The following is a 17953-nucleotide window of genomic DNA, read 5'->3' as shown; positions in this document are numbered from 1 at the left end:
AGAAAATACACCCCTGTGATTCTACCTGTGTCCCTGCTGGACAAGGGCATCAGGTGCTGACTTGTCAGAACATGGGCTACATTCTTGGCTAGGCTTGTAAGTGCCCCCGGGTCAATAGCCTAGTAACTTCCTATAATCCTATATCTCCAGTTTCCATTTATACAGAATCCAGTATATCTGTAAGGAACATGGTTAAAAGGAGTGCTCCTGTAGCACTGAGAAATAATAACCTAGCTTGAAATGCATGCAATCTTTAATCCATAGGTTTGATTCCCACCTTGTACAACTAACAGTTTGCATTTTTCAACAAATTATGTCCCAAGTCATTCTTTCTAACCTTCCAAAGACCAAGGCTTACAGGCCAAGCCATTAAGCATGTCACTGTTGACCACTGGAAAAAGTGTAAATTAGCTGAGCATCACACATGGCAATTCTCACAGCCATGTTTCACACCTTCATTGCTGTCAGTTGAAATCCCTGCCTCATTGTCTGGCCATGGATCTCTGCTTTTCATCATGCAAATGCAGCTGGCACAGTTGTGCATCTTTCTGCACTAGCTTTTAAACTTGAAATTGGAATTTGGCGCAGTTCAGACAGAGTTGTTGCTTGACTTCTGCAGACATGGCTGGTGTGGGAGATGATGGTGCTAAATTTAGAGCACAGAGGTGAGGTATTGATGAGTCCAGAATTTTTCTGTCACTCCTCGTGAAGTGCTACAGCCATTGGCTGCTTCAGTATAGTCTCCCTGAAGCAGCCATAGGCTGCTTCAGGGAGACTATACTGAGTCACAGTGTAAAACTGAGGCTTACAGCAGCATAGCGAAGACTGTCTGCAGTGCAACTGGCACCCCACACACTGTTGAGGATTGTCATCACTGCTACAGTGACCTGAAATGCTGCAAGAAGGACTTCCTTAGCTGATGGGAGGATGAGTTTAAAACTGCAGACATCCCTCGGTTGTGTAAGTATGCTGACCCATCAGCATTACATAGCATGCACGACAGCCAAAACTGGTATTCATTATGCTTCCATGTATCTTCTCTTCTCTGTTGTACAGCTGCTGAAGACATAGCAGTGAACAGAGTGGTGGACCCAGCATTAGTGAAATAAATAATTATTTTTATTGGTTAATGGTACAACAGGGTAAGACCCTCCCATCATACTTGAATGTGGCAAAGGTGTATAGATTGGATAATCATAAATGTATATGCTGAAAAGTTATATAGTCATGCCACATGGCAGGGATCGAATTCTCTTTTTCATCTTACACCACCCCTTCTCTCTCCCCCTTTTTTATTTTTGAATATTTTCCTGTGGCGTAATAATGTTCTGTTACCATACACTTCTGCTTACAAAAACTGACATTCAGCACAGGGAGGTACTGCTGATTGACCAACCATCCCTACACATGTTATAGCACCGACACCCAGAACTTCAGGGTCCCAAGATGTCAGAGCTGCCATCTCAAACTCTGCCCTACCTGCATCATCTGCATTCGGTAGGAAAGGTGCTTCATCAGATTGAAAAGATGCTGCCATTTCAAGCACTGACACAGCAAACTGAGACAGGAGATAGTGATGACAGTTCTGAGGGTGAGGACTGGATTCTCACTGTTCTCAGGCTTGATATAGGTGCACTGCCAATGTACCCAGCCTATCCCCACTCATGGTGTCCCCCAACATTTTGTGTCCATCACCATCCTTGTCTATATTGTATGTCCTTCTTCCTCACTTATCCTACCTCCCTGACCCTCACATTCTTAAGCCCCTTTCCTAACATTTCTCTCTATTAGAAATTGAAAAAAATGGGCACCTGCCCAACAAAACAAAATAATGACCCATACATAACTGTCAGCTTCACCTATGTGTCTTCATGAAAGCCTTCATTTTCGTCCTCAGCATTTGCACCAAGTTGGGCAAATGCTGAGTGATGGTAAATGGCTGTTCATGTCCTACGCCAAATCTGGCTAATTGTGCCATCATCTGCAGTAGTCTGGTTATCTTCACACAAAGATGCATAGACAGGTTTACCTTTATAAACCCAAATCACAGTGGTGCAATTGCTCATATGAGCAAATCGTAACCATGAAAATCAGAACAGTGACAATTCCATATGTTCGAAAATCAGCAAATTGAAAAGCAGATTCGCTGATTTTCGAACAGAAATATCGAAAGAAAAATAAAAGAAGTGTAAAGCAGGGGGCAAGCCCCCCTGCCCTCCCCACACACCCCCTACTTTATTATTCTAACTCAGAGATCCCACTACAGTGGGGAAAGGGACCATTTTCTGACCCCCACTATAGTGCAATCTGCCCCACAATGTCGAATGTGCAATGAGAAAATTTCACTGTGCATTCTCTCATTGCACATTCAAACCTTTTTCCGTTCAGCATTTGCAAACTTTGCAAACAGCCTTTCGGACAATTGCTGTTCGCCTGTGTGCAATACACACACATGAAGGTAAACCACTTAAACATGCTGACTATCAGAATACAAAGTAAAGGCAGAATAAAGGCAATACTTGGCAACAGTTACTCTAACAATTGTTTTTGACTAATGGATGTAACAGAATGCAACTTCCTTTCTGACATAGTGACATAAATCACTTGTCTGAAGGTTGCTTTTTGGCCATAGCATTAAGGGTTCGAGTCCAGATCTATTTGACATTATTTCTTACAGTGATGTTATGCTTCTATGATACATTTTATGACATACATCTTCATTTTTATCCTTTTACAAACTTTAATGATCAAATTTTGAATACTGTTGCAGAAAAGCATTTGTAAACACATCCATGCCCATCAGGAAGAATTAGTAAGCCACCCTTATTCTACTTGTCTTCATCAGGTTTTGCCTGTCCTACAACTTCTTGATCCCCAGAGGCATGAGTTAATGATACAGAGAATGACATAACTAATGAGAACACACCATATAGAAGTGCATTAATGACCCATAACACCAATCTTTGACATGTCTCTGTCCATCTCTGTCTTCACCCCATCTCTCTCACCCGTTTGTACTGTTGACTTTTCATTAGGCTGATGAATGGAAATGTTATCTTATGGCATTTTCATAATGTCATTACTTTGCTGAAGAATAAAACCTACATCTTCCATTCCCTCAGTAGCTTCTATAATGGTGTGATTTCGACGTGTAAACTAAGATTTTCTTTGTGTTGTGTTGAGATAATGATCAGGTCTATAAATTTAATTTTACATACTGGCAAGGGTTCTAATCCAGCATCATTTAAACCCTCTTACTGCCTCTTTTTATAAGTCTCTTTCATGTGTATGTGTTGCCTATGTATGTATCTAACCACCTTCTGTTTCACCAGTTGTAGCCCTCAGCTTTTGCACAAGGTCTGGCAACAAACAAGTGTATTACGTGATGCTAAATGGCATTTTAAATGTTAATGCAAAATGTGCTAAGTTTTTGTTTTAGACTGCATTGCCACAGTTAGCTTATCACAAATACCGATACGTCTGCTGTACTATAGTAAAACAGAGTTTGGGTAACAAACTGTTATCAGGCTGCTGGATGTCATGAAAAGTGTAAGGAAAGCTACAACTGATATGTGTAATACACTTTTATTGAACATGCTGTGAGTGTCTCTTACAATGTGTGATTGAAAGTTACTGCAGCATGAGATCCTTTGTGCTCAGCTAAGATAATCAACCTGTCTGTAAAGATTTATATCTACTCCCAGTGGTTTGAATCCTGACATATCTTATACAGTAATGTAAATTTTTTTCCATATCAATATCACTTGTATCAGTGTGTGCTACATCTGTTATCAGCAGAACAAGTCAAAATTATGTTTCCAATTTCCTACACCTTCTTCAAGCAGAAGAATATGGATTTAATGGTTATTGTCAACCCTGCACCTTCTCTATCCTTATATCAATCACTTAATGATCCAGAGGAGGACATATTTCTGAATGAGAAAACTTCTAATACAAACACACCAGAAAAATGTTCATTAATGTCGCATAACACAAACTGTAATATGTCCCTCCATCTCTGTGCCCCTCATGACCTCTTCTGGCTCATCACATTATACTGTAATATATTTAGTAGGCTGAGGTATGAGATGTTCATCTTATACCATCTGGTTACTGTCCTTAATGCGAGGAAGCAATGCCCACACTTCGCATGACATTCTGTCCAACACATAGAGTTAGGGTATATTTTGAGTCATAATACTTATTTCAGAATACATAACATCCTTGTCATGTTTAACAAATTGTATACCCAATTAAGTTGTGATTTCCCATCATGGCTGATATATAGTCAATATAAAAGTTTATTTTAGTAGGCATTATTGACACAGTTTGGTCATAGTCATTCCTGTGTAGTCTTACAGTTGTGATCAAAATTACTTAGAATAATCACATTCTGCCAGACACCCTTTCTAAAATGATCTGCATACTGGACCTGAACCCTCCTTTGTCTCCACTTTTTCATTTAGGTTACTGAGCTTACATCTTGTGCCACTGACAAAGTTGGGTGACCGGTAGATGTTCTCCACTTGGTACTGTCCAGAGTGCTGACTGATGCCCATCGCTGCTCAGCTTGTTAGCTCTACAGAAGACTAACCCTTTTAAAGTTTTCACGTTCTTTCCCTCAGTGGTGAACCCTGTTTGCTCATTACCTAACATCACACAAATGGGAAAGGGAAGAACAGCAAATCATTTTTGAATTAAGCCCTAATATGTCAAAGGCATGGTCCAACATACAAAGTGTAACAATCTCAAGGCACTGAGCAAGTACTGTGATGACAAATATTGACATCTTGACACAATAAACATTAACATGAAACTGAACTGTTCTACATTTAATCACAGTCAGACCATTTTCTTTCTGCTTCTTATTTGTGGAAAGGTTGATAGGGAGCACCACTGAACACAGCTACTTCACATTCCAAGTTCAACACCTCAAAGTAGAATCACACATGCACTAGTATTTTTCCAATATCTGTGGAAAGGAGTTTCTCCACATTGTGCTTTAGGAAAAGATTTTGATCATAGATAAGTGTTGTACCTGCATATTATTACTTCATTACATGGAAATGCCTTACTGCACACATGTGAACTGTGTGGTTGACCGAACATATCATTCTGTACAGGTATGTCTGTATTGCAGCACTTATACTTACAAATGATATACAACCACATAGAGTCTTGGCAGTGCCGATCATATGCAATTTGGCACCTACTGCATTGGAACATTATGAATTGTTTTGTATTGATAGTACACATCACCCATGCATTTGTAGATACCATTACTAATGCCAGCAGCATTCATTAAGGTTTCCATACTATCATCATAACATGATGATCCATGACTGCTTTATGGTCAATCCTGTGTTTCACAAGTGTGTGCCTCATCTATGCACCATTATGTAAAGCAGGTACATGTCAGTCTCAGTTCTCCAATACACATTAATAACAGCATAGCTGACCTAAGTCAGCAAAATTAATTTACTATTAATCGTAACATTGCACTTACTCCTTCATATCAACCAATATGGCTTTATACAAAAATGTCAACAGCACAATATCTGAGTGAAAAACTAATCATATGTACACTGCATTGTCAAAGTGTAGCTTCTTGGTGGTGCTTGTGTTAAGTATTGTGCCCTCTAAATTGTGTAACTCTACAGACAGGGTGTTCTAAACTCACAGCAGGCAACTTATATGTGGGTTGTGTATAGAGTCATGTAAATATGACCTTATGTACTGTTGGCATCACTGAAATAGAAGTCTGGAGAAACTTTTATGCTGGAGGGTTAGTCCATAGCAATGTCAGACCCTTCTCACAAAATCATCTTCTCTACAACACAGCACTGATTTCTTCCTCTATAAAGTGCACTCCCATACTGTATAGATCAGACTTCTCCAATGGCACTTGTGTTAAGTACTGTGTCTTCTAGACTGTGTAACTATATAGGTAGAGAGTACTAATCTCACAGCAGGCAACTTATATGTCTGTGTGTGAGTTATGTATAGAGTTGTGTAAATGTGACCTTACATACTGTTGGAATCACTGAAATAGCTGTCTGGAGAAACGTGTGCATGGCATGGTGAATCCACATCAATGTCAGACCCTTTTCCCAACATCTTCTTCTGAGCAGCACACCTCTGATGTCAACATCTATAAAGAGCAGCCTCATACTCTAGAGGTCAGATATTGGCAGTGACACTTGCATTAAGCACTATGTCCTCTAGATTGTGTAATTAGATGGATATGGGTTTTAATCTGAAAACAACTTTTGTGAGTGTGTTATGGTGAGGAAACATTTACATGCTCAGATGAATCCCACATCCCCTTTTCACTGTGTTTACAAATGCATACTCTCCGAAACACACTGATGAGGTCATCCTTTCAAAAACGCACACTCATACCATTAAAGTCAAACCTCTCCTGTGGCATGTGCATATAATACACTTGCATATAGATTGTGTCAGTAGGTAGGAAGTTCAAATACAGCAGTGAGACCCACCTGATTGTGTGTGTGAAAGTAAGTGGATGCAGGAGTGTCCTACACCTCTTAGTATTGACATTTAGAATCCCACATGGCTGTGGAAGTCATTTTCGTACTTTTTCGTACACACCTCCTTTCCAAGACACAGCTGATGTTATCCCTTCAAAGAAGCAATGGGGCTCACATGCAGTTAGTCTTTTTCTGTGGTGTGTGCCTATAATACACCTGCATGAAGATGGTGTGAATACATAGGGATTTCAAATACAGGACTGACTGCCTTCTCTGAGTGTGTGTGTTTCTTCCTCTTATTGTGCAGAACAGTCTGCAAATACATATATGATGTATATCTATACAGTGTGCTTTTGTTGTGCAACCATTTTTTAGTGGAAACATCAATGTAATACATGATGGTGATGTCATCCATTGAAATGAGCATTGTCACAGGTGTAACATAAATCTTGAGTGGCACGTGTTTCAGCAAATCTTCAGTAGCTTGTGATGTTAGGTATATAGTTCAAATCCCAATGTCGCTGCTTACATTCAGTGTACATGTTAACAGTCTTGTCACCCTGTGTGCTATGTTCATGTGTAGATGTTGTTTCCTTTTACAAGAGTTTATTCTAAATTTCATTTTGAAACACTGCATTGAAAAGTGATACTGCCATTTGATTAGATTGCCCTTCCATACCAGTTATAGTAAGATGCCTCCTCAGGACTGAGGATATGAAATGATGTAATGTATGTTGTTGCCTAAGTAAGGAATGCGTTTCAATATGGGATTATATCCACATTGCATGTGATTGCTTTTCTACCATCACAGTGAAAACAGCAGGAGGCCACAGGAGTGTTTGAGTATACTTAGCATCAAGCAATATTGTCTAACATACCACAAGATTATTTCTAAGTAATTACAAGGACACATATTCCTTAATTCATACACATAATGTAATGGTTTCACATAAGCAGACATGTGACATTTGTCAATGCACTTATACCATGGCATATTCAGTGATCCTACTATTGTGTTGATTTTCTCAATGCTTACTCAAGAGTTCCAAGCCAACACAGAGTGACTGCAAGCACTTGTTTCCCTAACTGTTCTGAGGAATAACACCCCCTATTCTAATGTGTAAGTATAGAGTGGCAGAGGCCTCCCTCTCCATTGTATCATATTAAATCAGATGTATTTTATTTGCCCATATTTTTTATGACTTTACATAGGTGGAGTTCAACAGCTGTGACAATATTTCCACTGTGGCACATGTGATTCATAATCCTAGTGTTAGTTGGAGGTGTTGTACATCTTGATGTTCAATTCTAGCACAGGGGACCTTGTGTGAATGTACTGACATCACAAATAAATCATTATGCCACATCAGTATTATCCCTTTGCATGCTGCACAAATACATATGAATGTATATGCTACTGTGGCACAAGCATTGAGTACTACAGTGTACAAGAGTGTGCTCCAACTCTCAGGTGGTATGTGTACAAAAAACAGAGGAACTTTCCTTGACCAAGGACCATTGATACAGGACTGATCACAATTGTGTTCATATCAGCATAGTCAATTAATTGACATCAGTCTGTCATGCTGATATGACATTCATTATCAGGGATTGTTTCTTAATTCACACATTAATTTCAGTTGTTCATCACAATACCCATTGCTACCTCCTGTGGCAGATGCCAACAATGTACAGCTCTTTGGAATACATTACCTCATAGCATGGCATTTGCATCTGTTCTTATCTGTCAGTGCAATAACTGTGTCAGGCAGAAGTGCCTTAAACAAGGGTATTACATATGTGACATCCACATTTGTAACACCACACACACCTACGTATGAGGTGCATAACCATAACAATATTAAAGTGCATAGCTCCTTTCAAGGGTAATCTTCCTCAATACATGTGTTATGCCTATTTCTGTGGCAAACTCAGTTAATACACAGGTCAGGGGTAACATTGATAGGATGGGTTAGATTCTTGCAAAAGGAGATTGTGGCTTCTGAGCCATTCTAATTTTCTAACATGTTATATTGATAAAATACATGCTATGCAAATATTCCCTAATGTATGTACTGTCCTTGCTGTCATCTCAACTGAGCAAGTTAATGACATTCATATTTCATGTAATCCCCTCTGTTACAATGCTACTTTGTGTTGCTGTCACATCCCAAAATACCTTGCCTGTTTTTATCTACCTGTATTTGCTCAGGAGGTGTGACCATTTATTCATATGTTCATAGGTAGGTACTAGGCTATCTGCCCAAAGGCATTTATAAGCCTAGCCAGAATGTGTTGGCTTTTGCCACCCCCTTAGATTATTTCCCTGTGCCTCTGTCCAGCAGAGCCACTGAAGTGATCCCCGGGGCAAACTTTCTGTTTCCCATCCACTCGTCAAGGTTTCTCTTGAAGAGTGTTAGCGAGGAGCTCTGCCTAATGTAGATTGGAATCTTGTTCCAAAGCATGGGAAGTCTCTGGGACAGGAATCTATCCCTCCAGCATGTCCTATTTATTGTTGTGGTGAGGTTTAGATCCCTAAAGCATGTGGCTTGAGCGGATAAGTTTTTCTTTAGGTGGAGCATGTCCATCAATTCTGGGTTGGACATGGCCTTGTATGTCAGGCAGAGATCACCTCTGAGTAGGCGGTATGCAACCGAGTACAGCTGGAGTTTCTTCAGTCGAGCTGCATAGGGCATCTCTTTGAGGCCAATGATCCTCTTGCTGAAGTACTTCTGTGATCTTTCCAGCTGTTGCAGGTGTCTTGTAAGTTACACCCCAAATGGGGCATTGTACTCTAAGATGGGTCTGATGAGTGATGAGTATAGGGGCACAATGACCTCTTTTGATCTGGATGCAAACTCTTTTGTGATTAGGTAGGCCATGTAGAAGGAATTTCTAACCACTCTGGCAATGTGATTATCAAAGGAGAGATTACTATCTACTTGGGTCCCCAGATCCCTTATTACTTCTTCTGTATTTAGGGGACTACCAACTCTGTGGTAGTTTGTGAGTACTTTGTTTTTTCCAAAGGGGATGACTATGCACTTTTTGGCATTTAACTTGAAGCCATGACTTTGACACCAGGTATCCGTCTCAGTGAGACCCTTTTGGAGGATGTCTGTGTCAGCTGGAGAGTCAATTATAGCTCCTAGTTTGCAGTTGTCTGTGAACTTGGTCAGCCATAGTCCTCCTGTGCTTGCCTGTACCTTGGAAAAGTATATGCCGAACAGGAGGGGTACTAGGACTGAGCCCTGGGGAATGCCACTTGTAACCAGTTTAGAGTCAGACCTAGCTCCTGCAACTCTCACCATGTGGGTTCTGTCCATGAGCCAGTTGGCAACCCGTTGTGACATATGGGTTTATGTTCAGGCTGGTATGTTTGTCTATAATACCAGAATGGGGAATGGTGTCGAAGGCATTTGCGAGGTCTAGGTAGGCTGTGTGTACCACCTTTCCCTCATCTATAGCCTTGGTAACTGTCTCAAAGATGTCTACCAGGCTTAGGAGGCATGATCAGCCCTTAACAAAGCCGAACTGGGTAGGGTCCAGTGTTTGGAGGTTCCCAATGTCTCTGTTAATGAGTTCCATGATGATGTGCTCCATAGCCTTGCAGACCAAGCTAGTCAGGCTTATAGGGCGATAGTTCCCGGGGTCTGTTCTGGCTCCACCTTTGTGGAGCGGAATAACCTTTGCTGTGTGCCTCTATATGGGTACGTAGCCTGTGGAGAGGCTGAGTTTGAGAAGTGTGTTTAGGTGAGGGGTTAGTTTGTCTTTGAGCTCATGTAGGATGCAGCCTGGGACACCATCCGGTCCCATTGTTGCTGTGTTTTTGGCTATGGATAGGGCTGTTTTAACCTGAGTGCATGTGATTTCAGGGGCTCTACATTCTTCTGGTATAGCTATGGGCCCTTTTGGGGGTGAGAGGGGGTGAAGTTTGCACTGAGCCTGTGTAGACGATGTTGGTGATATCGGTCGGTTCAGTGTATTTTGTGCCATTCTGCACTAACTCCTAGCAGATCTGAGCATTGCCACTTAGAATCTTGACATAGCTAAAGAATGTCTTGTGGTTATCTTTGGAGTCCTTGGTAATTTTTCTTTCGAAGCGTGCCTTGGATGATTTCATTAGGGATCGTAGTTTCTTGCTGATACTGATCAGGGATGTCTTCCCTTCTTGGGATTTTACTCTTTTCTCTACTAGTTTCCTCCTTCTATTGTATAGCTTGTTTATTGCAGGGGTCCACCAGACTGGTTTCCTTTTCTTGGAGGAGTGAGTCTTGGTTTTGCTTGTGATAGCATGATCTGTGCAATCTTGTAGGTGTCTGTAGAATGCATTAGTAAAGTATTTTGCAGTTTGGACAGGGTTATCCTTTAGCATGGGGGCTTTGAAACTTTCCACCTCTGTCTTAAGTAATGTGAAGTTTGCTTTTGAAAAGTTTTTCACTGTGGTTTCCTTCTCCGGGGTGGGGGTGGAATGTGGATATCCAAAGTGATTTATTTATGGTCAGTTTTAACCAGTGAGGGTTTGACCTCTGGTGTGGAACACCGGTCACCCATGTTGGTGATGACCAGGTCCAATATGTTGTCACCTCTGGTGGGAGTGTAGACCAGTTGATCCAGGGCATTTGAGTTTATAAATTGTAGGAAATGCTGGGCAAGTGATTTAGTACTTGAGTAGTTCTCCAAGTTAATGTTTGGGTAATTGAAATCACCCAATATTAGGGTGTTTGGTAGGCCTTTTATGTTTCCCAGTGTTTCCAGAAATGTGAAATGTGGGTCCTGGGACATGGTGGGTGATCTGTAGCAAGCTACAATTTGAATTGCAGTTTTTCCCATTGTTAGTTGCACGTGGATGTTCTGTGAAGCATCGTGCTGTGCCACTAACCTGGTGGTGTGGGGATCCTTGATGAATATGTATATGCCCCCGACTTTTGTATTTTGGTCTGGGTTCTGTGGCTGAAATGTATGGTATGAGTTGGAGCCTGGTAGTGCTGGGGTGCTCTCTGGATCCTTAAACCAGGTTTCTGTTACTGCACATATATCGATTTTTTCCATACTGAGGAGTGCCTCGAGTGCGTGCATTTTGAGGTTTAGACTTCTGGCATTGAGTAGCATTACCCTCAGTTTTTTGTTACTTGTGCTATTTATGGTGGTGGGTTTGTCTTTTGAACCTTGCCTAAAAAAGGCACTATAGGGGTGGCAAGAGCCTTGGCCAGTATTCAAAAGCCTAATGCTGACAGGTGCAAGCCATCTCTAGTGAAGCAGTGTGGCTTGACGCGCATGTCATGCCAGGTGGACAGACACTGGATCCCCTTTGAATGACACCAGAAACTTAGCCAATAGTTGAAATTGATAATTTTTTCTTTATACCATGGTATCATTCTTGGTGAGGGCAGGATGCTACTCAGGGTCAGGGTCATACCGACCTTGGCTACATGATCAGGGAGCTCTTCTATGTCTCTTTCCATGTAGTCCAAGGAAGTACGGCTCAGGTCATTCACAGCAACATGGACAATGACAGAGTCGTATTTGTACTTGTTCTGGAGTGACCTGAGTGATGACCAGGTCCAATATGTTGTCACCTCTGGTGGGAGTGTAGACCAGTTGATCCAGGGCATTTGAGTTTATAAATTGTAGGAAATGCTGGGCAAGGGATTTAGTACTTGAGTAGTTCTCCAAGTTAATGTTTGGGTAATTGAAATCACCCAATATTAGGGTGTTTGGTAGGCCTTTTATGTTTCCCAGTGTTTCCAGAAATGTGAAATGGGGGTCCTGGGACATGGTGGGTGATCTGTAGCAAGCTACAATTTGAATTGCAGTTTTTCCCATTGTTAGTTGCACGTGGATGTTCTCTGAAGCATCGTGCTGTGCCACTAACCTGGTGGTGTGGGGATCCTTGATGAATATGTATATGCCCCCGACTTTTGTATTTTGGTCTGGGTTCTGTGGCTGAAATGTATGGTATGAGTTGGAGCCTGGTAGTGCTGGGGTGCTCTCTGGATCCTTAAACCAGGTTTCTGTTACTGCACATATATCGATTTTTTTCCATACTGAGGAGTGCCTCGAGTGCATGCATTTTGAGGTTTAGACTTCTGGCATTAGCATTACCCTCAGTTTTTTGTTACTTGTGCTATTTATGGTGGTGGGTTTGTCTTTTGAACCTTGCCTAAAAAAGGCACTATAGGGGTGGCAAGAGCCTTGGCCAGTATTCAAAAGCCTAAGGCTGACAGGTGCAAACCATCTCTAGTGAAGCAGTGTGGCTTGACGCGCATGTCATGCCAGGTGGACAGACACTGGATCCCCTTTGAATGACACCAGAAACTTAGCCAATAGTTGAAATTGATATTTTTTTCTTTATACCATGGTATCATTCTTGGTGAGGGCAGGATGCTACTCAGGGTCAGGGTCATACCGACCTTGGCTACGTGATCAGGGAGCTCTTCTATGTCTCTTTCCATGTAGTCCAAGGAAGTACGGCTCAGGTCATTCACACCAACATGGACAATGACAGAGTCGTAGTTGTACCTGTTCTGTATATTAAGCCTAGTGAGTGGGACATTAGTGTGCTTGACTATACATTCACCTATTACTAGTATGTTGGGTATGTTATTTTGCCTTAAGGGCTGTGATTGCATGGCACACTGGTTTTGTGAAGTATGTGTTTCATGGTTTGTGTTGGGGGGGTGGAGGTTGCTTGGATGTCTGCTTTGGAGGTCTCTGTTGCTTTTGCAGATTTTTATTTAGAGCCTCCGAGTATGTTTCCATGTATTTATGTGTGTTTTTGCCGGTGCTGGTTTAATGGGTCTATGTGAGACTGGTAGTGTGATGCAAGTATTTCCCTTTCCTCTTGACTGTCTGATCCAGTCTTGGGTTGAGAAAGTTTAGCCTCCAGTTTGGCTTTAGAATAGCAGACACTGAGCCTTCAATCAGCAATTCCAGACTTAGAAGGATGTAAGCTACCTGTCCTGCCACAACAGTGCAGACCACAAACCTTCTTAATGTAAAACAACAGGTATGAAGCCCAAGTGCTTAAACTAAAAGACTTAGAATAACAGTTACAATTTAATCAGGCTACTACCAAACAGTAATAAATGCAGCAGAATAAATAAAATTGAGTTCTTTTAAGAAAAGAAAATAAAGTAGGAGGAAACACAAAGACAGTAAAAGCAGATGAATAAAGTGCAAACATTTCTTTTGTTAGTAAAGTGCAAGGAGAGTGGAAGGAAGAACCTAAGTGGGTTGGCCTTCTCAAATCTTCTCTCTTTATTAAGTAGAGTGAACATTAGACTCAGAATACGATCTCACTGTACTCTATTACAAAATTGTCTCTGTGACATAAGCATCTTTAAATCAGTTATCTCAGTATAGTTTTAACATTTACACTTCCCTCATACATATTTCTGTGTACATTTATTTGATTTCTGTGCACATTGTCTTCTGTACAGTTTCCCTTTCTGGTAACCTGTCTGTTGTAGCTACCCTTGCCATTTACCCCACCCCCCGCTCTTACATATTTCTATATTCGTATGTTTGATCTATGTGCATATTGCACTCAATACACTTTCCTTGCATGGTACAGCTTGCATTAGTTGCCTTATGTGCCCTACGTCCTTGTGAACACACAACAGGTTTGCCCACAGGCAAGCCTGTTTGTTTACTGTGTGTGCTCATGCTGCTCAACATGTTTTTGTGGCTGCGGTGGTGCAGAGGTGGAATTGTTGCCTCACAGCAAGAGGTTCTCCCGTTTGATTCTCGGCTTGGGTTGGGAGTGCCTTCTGTGTGGAGTCTGCATGTCCTCCCCACAGTCGAGTGGGCGTTCGAAAGACATGCATTGAATGGGCATGCCTTCGTTGAAGGTTGGGCAAAGGGCTGGCAACTCCACACCATAAAAAACAGCTGCCAATCATTAGCAGACAGGAGTTCCGCAGTGGTGACCCCTAACCGGGAAAAGCCGCAAGACAAACAACATTAATTTGTACTTGTTCCTTGATTATTTTTATTTCAGGATGAAAGAAGGGAAGAAAAATAATGGAATAGGAGGAGAAAGGAAACCAAGTCAAGCTAAATATATAATTATTACAAATACTAAACCATTATATTCCCTTATAACAAGAAAGAAGAATAAATCTAACTAGTACTGTAATTATATGCAAATAAGAATTTTAGAATTAAAAAAAATAATTTTAGAGAATATTCACTGTTAATGCTAAGTTTAAATATATATAATGACATACATAGATAAACATATAACTGCATGCCAGGACAAGGGGGGGGGGGGTAGATGAAACAACACATCCCGAGTTTTATACCTTAGAAATGTAAATGCAGTATTAATCATCAGAAACTGTTCATGTTTGTTGCCTTACATTACCGTGATGTGAGCATCACTGATTTGATTCTATAATACTTATTAGAAGTCAGTTTACATTTGAAGTAGGGGAAGCAGATGTCCATAATTTAATTAACTACTTATAGGCAGTTGCAATCAGCTCCTGTAATTTGTGTAGGAATGGGAACATTAAACAGTATTAACCGCTTTGTCAGTTTTCAGTTGTGTGGTCTTAAGGGGTATATGTTAGTTTATAGAAATTTTACTTTCTTGAAATTCATATGATCAAGTCCACATGATTGACAACATAAAATATTGAAAACTAACTAAAAAATGGAGAGCTTCTGCAAAGGGACAAGCCCCCTGCACCCCTCATATCGATGACTAAGTTCCCCACACCCCCTTCTAATTTTATGTATTAACTCTGAGATCTCACTATAGTGGGGAAAAAGGGTACATTCCCTGATCTCCACTGTACTGTGACCTCTGTGCAATTCCACTTCCATTTATTAGTTAGTTTTTGATATTTTAAGTTGTTGATCATGTGGTCTTGACCATATGAATTGTGACAAAGTAACATTTCAATAAACAGACCTGTTCTCAATCTATAGCTTCTTTGTGATACAGTTTTACCCTGTATCCATTTAGACCATACTTGCCAGACTGGCACACTGTCTTGTAACCAATCATTTTCTTTACTATTTTAGCTGAATGAGTGAAATGTCCTTGGTGTCAATATTGTCAGTTTAACTTTTGTTGAGATCACTGTAGCCAGTTCAATGTACACCCAGCACTGATTATATGTTTGTGTACCCAAAGTAGGGTCACTGTAGGCAGGCATAGTATTTTACAGAGTATTTTTTCTTTATGATCCCTGGGACTGATACAGCAATTTGTTTGGTTCTGTACAGCCTTGCACTGCTCCAAAATTGTATCAATTACACATTGATACATTTCTTGTTACTTTATACCTGCAAGGCTTGTCTAATATATTCCAAAACATGTAGAACATGTTTCAGTTATCATGTGGTACCCATAATCTGGATTAGCTTTAACCTTTCATTTGCCTGCTATAACTGAACATTATCTGTTCTTAATCAGCCTTTGTATTTTCATTCTAGATAACCTGATAAGCATCATATTTGTCTTAATCATGTTAGCCTTTATCTCAGACAGTGTTATTTTATGTCTTTTTTAAACATATTTATATTATGTTGCAAAATCTTAAGTGCCCTTGTTTAACTGGGTGATGGACAGCACAGTATTAGCATTGTCACCTCAGAGCAAGAGGTTCTCTGGTTTGATTGTCGGCTGGAGTGCCTTCTGTGCAAAGTCTGTATGCCCTCCCTGCATTTGTGTGGGTTTTCTCTGGGTACTCTGGTTTTCTCCCACATTACAAACACATGCATCTGGAGTGTTTCTCTCCAGGCCTCCATTAAAAACTGGCTTCATTCCAAGTCGGACTTTCCCAGTAAACAGATGTTAAATAAATAACAAATGAAAATAAAAACTGTGTAACAGGCCTGCACCATGGTTGAAAAGCATCTTCACACAGTCCTCTAATCTAGTTACGAATGGAAAATAAATAGCTAAAGGAGGTGGTGGGTATGACAGAAATACTTGACAACCTCAACTGAATCTGTAGAGTCTTGGTAGGTCATACAAAAAAGATACAAGAGAACAGCAATACACAATTTGAAGACCTAAGGTAGAAGTCCAGGAAGTTTTTCACCAGCAAGATAGTGGACAATTGTTACAACCTTCTTGTAAAGATGGTGGTATCAAAATCAGCACAGAAGTCTGAGAAAGCACTGGACAGACGTACAGAATTTGTATACTGTGACAAAAAAGGACATATAAATAATTGCTAAAGTATTGGTAATAATCTCTTCTAGGAGGAAAAAGGGGCAAATTAGCTGCCATCAAAATCTTTATTACAATGTTTCTGAAGTATTTGCCTTGCTATTGTACAATATAATATTCACTAACAAGAGTTGCATAAGAAAGAGACAATAGGGATGCAAAATATGGAAAAGATATGTGAAATGTATAATTTTCTTTCAGTAATGATGTAGACTGAGTGGACCAGAATGGAATTGTTTTCAGACACATAGAAACATTACTTTGTGTTAAAAGCTGCATTACGTTCACTGGAAAGGAACTGTGTGTGATCTAAACAGTATTTTAAAGAAGAAAATCTAGATGTGAAACTTTTATCCTGCTGAAAATTTACAGCCAGGACTATTATATTTCCTCTTTGTTTAGACTGATGTTTGCATTAGAAAACATACTGCTTATAGGAAATCCTGAGCTAGGACTACCATGTTTCCCTCTTTGTTTTGACTGTTCTTTAGACCAAAACACATTTTACCTGCAAGAAATACTTAGCCAGGAAGTCTGTACTTTCCGTTTTTTTTAGTTATGGACTTGACAGACATTGAACAAGTCTGGAAGCAAAACAGCATCTTTACATTAACAGCAAAGGGAATATAGTATAACCTGATTTTCTAGAGTAGTGACCTCACACTTCTATATTTTGTCTGTAAATCACTCACAGCTGCTGAATGAATACAGAAAATCAGTAGAAGTGGTAAGCCTTCAGTAATCTCCAGTTGATGGTATGAGTAGGATCATTATTGCCATTTATCCATGTAAAACATTTTAGTATTCCTTGTGCAAGCATATACTTGTTGGCATATTTTTTCAGCTCTATTATCTAATTTATTTTATTTCAAATAAATTTTTATAATGCAGTTTACAAAAACTTGCAGAGTGGTGCAGCGGTAGTGTTATCGCCTTAGAGCAAGAGGTTTTCTGGATGGATTCTCAGCTGGAGTGCCTTCTGTATGGAGTCTGCATGTCCTCCTTGCATTCATGTGGGTTTCCATCGGGTGCCCTGGTTTCCTCCAATGTTACAAAGGCATTTGTATGGAGCATTTCTCCCTGGGCCTCCACTGAAAATTGGCTTCATTCCAAGTTGGACTTTCCCAGTTAACAAATGTTAAATAAATAAAAAACAAAAATGTAATTACTACTTAAGATATGGTTAAAGCACTAAGTATATCATTAACTCCTGTTAACTGCATTTTGAAGTGATGCGAGTTTAGTCTAAACCTAATAAGCCACTAACAGAAGG

The sequence above is a fragment of the Protopterus annectens genome, chromosome 8.part0 (assembly GCF_019279795.1).
Source record: "Protopterus annectens isolate FY-2018-M chromosome 8.part0, PAN1.0, whole genome shotgun sequence".
NCBI lineage: Eukaryota > Metazoa > Chordata > Ceratodontiformes > Protopteridae > Protopterus > Protopterus annectens.
This window is presented reverse-complemented; position numbering follows the sequence as displayed.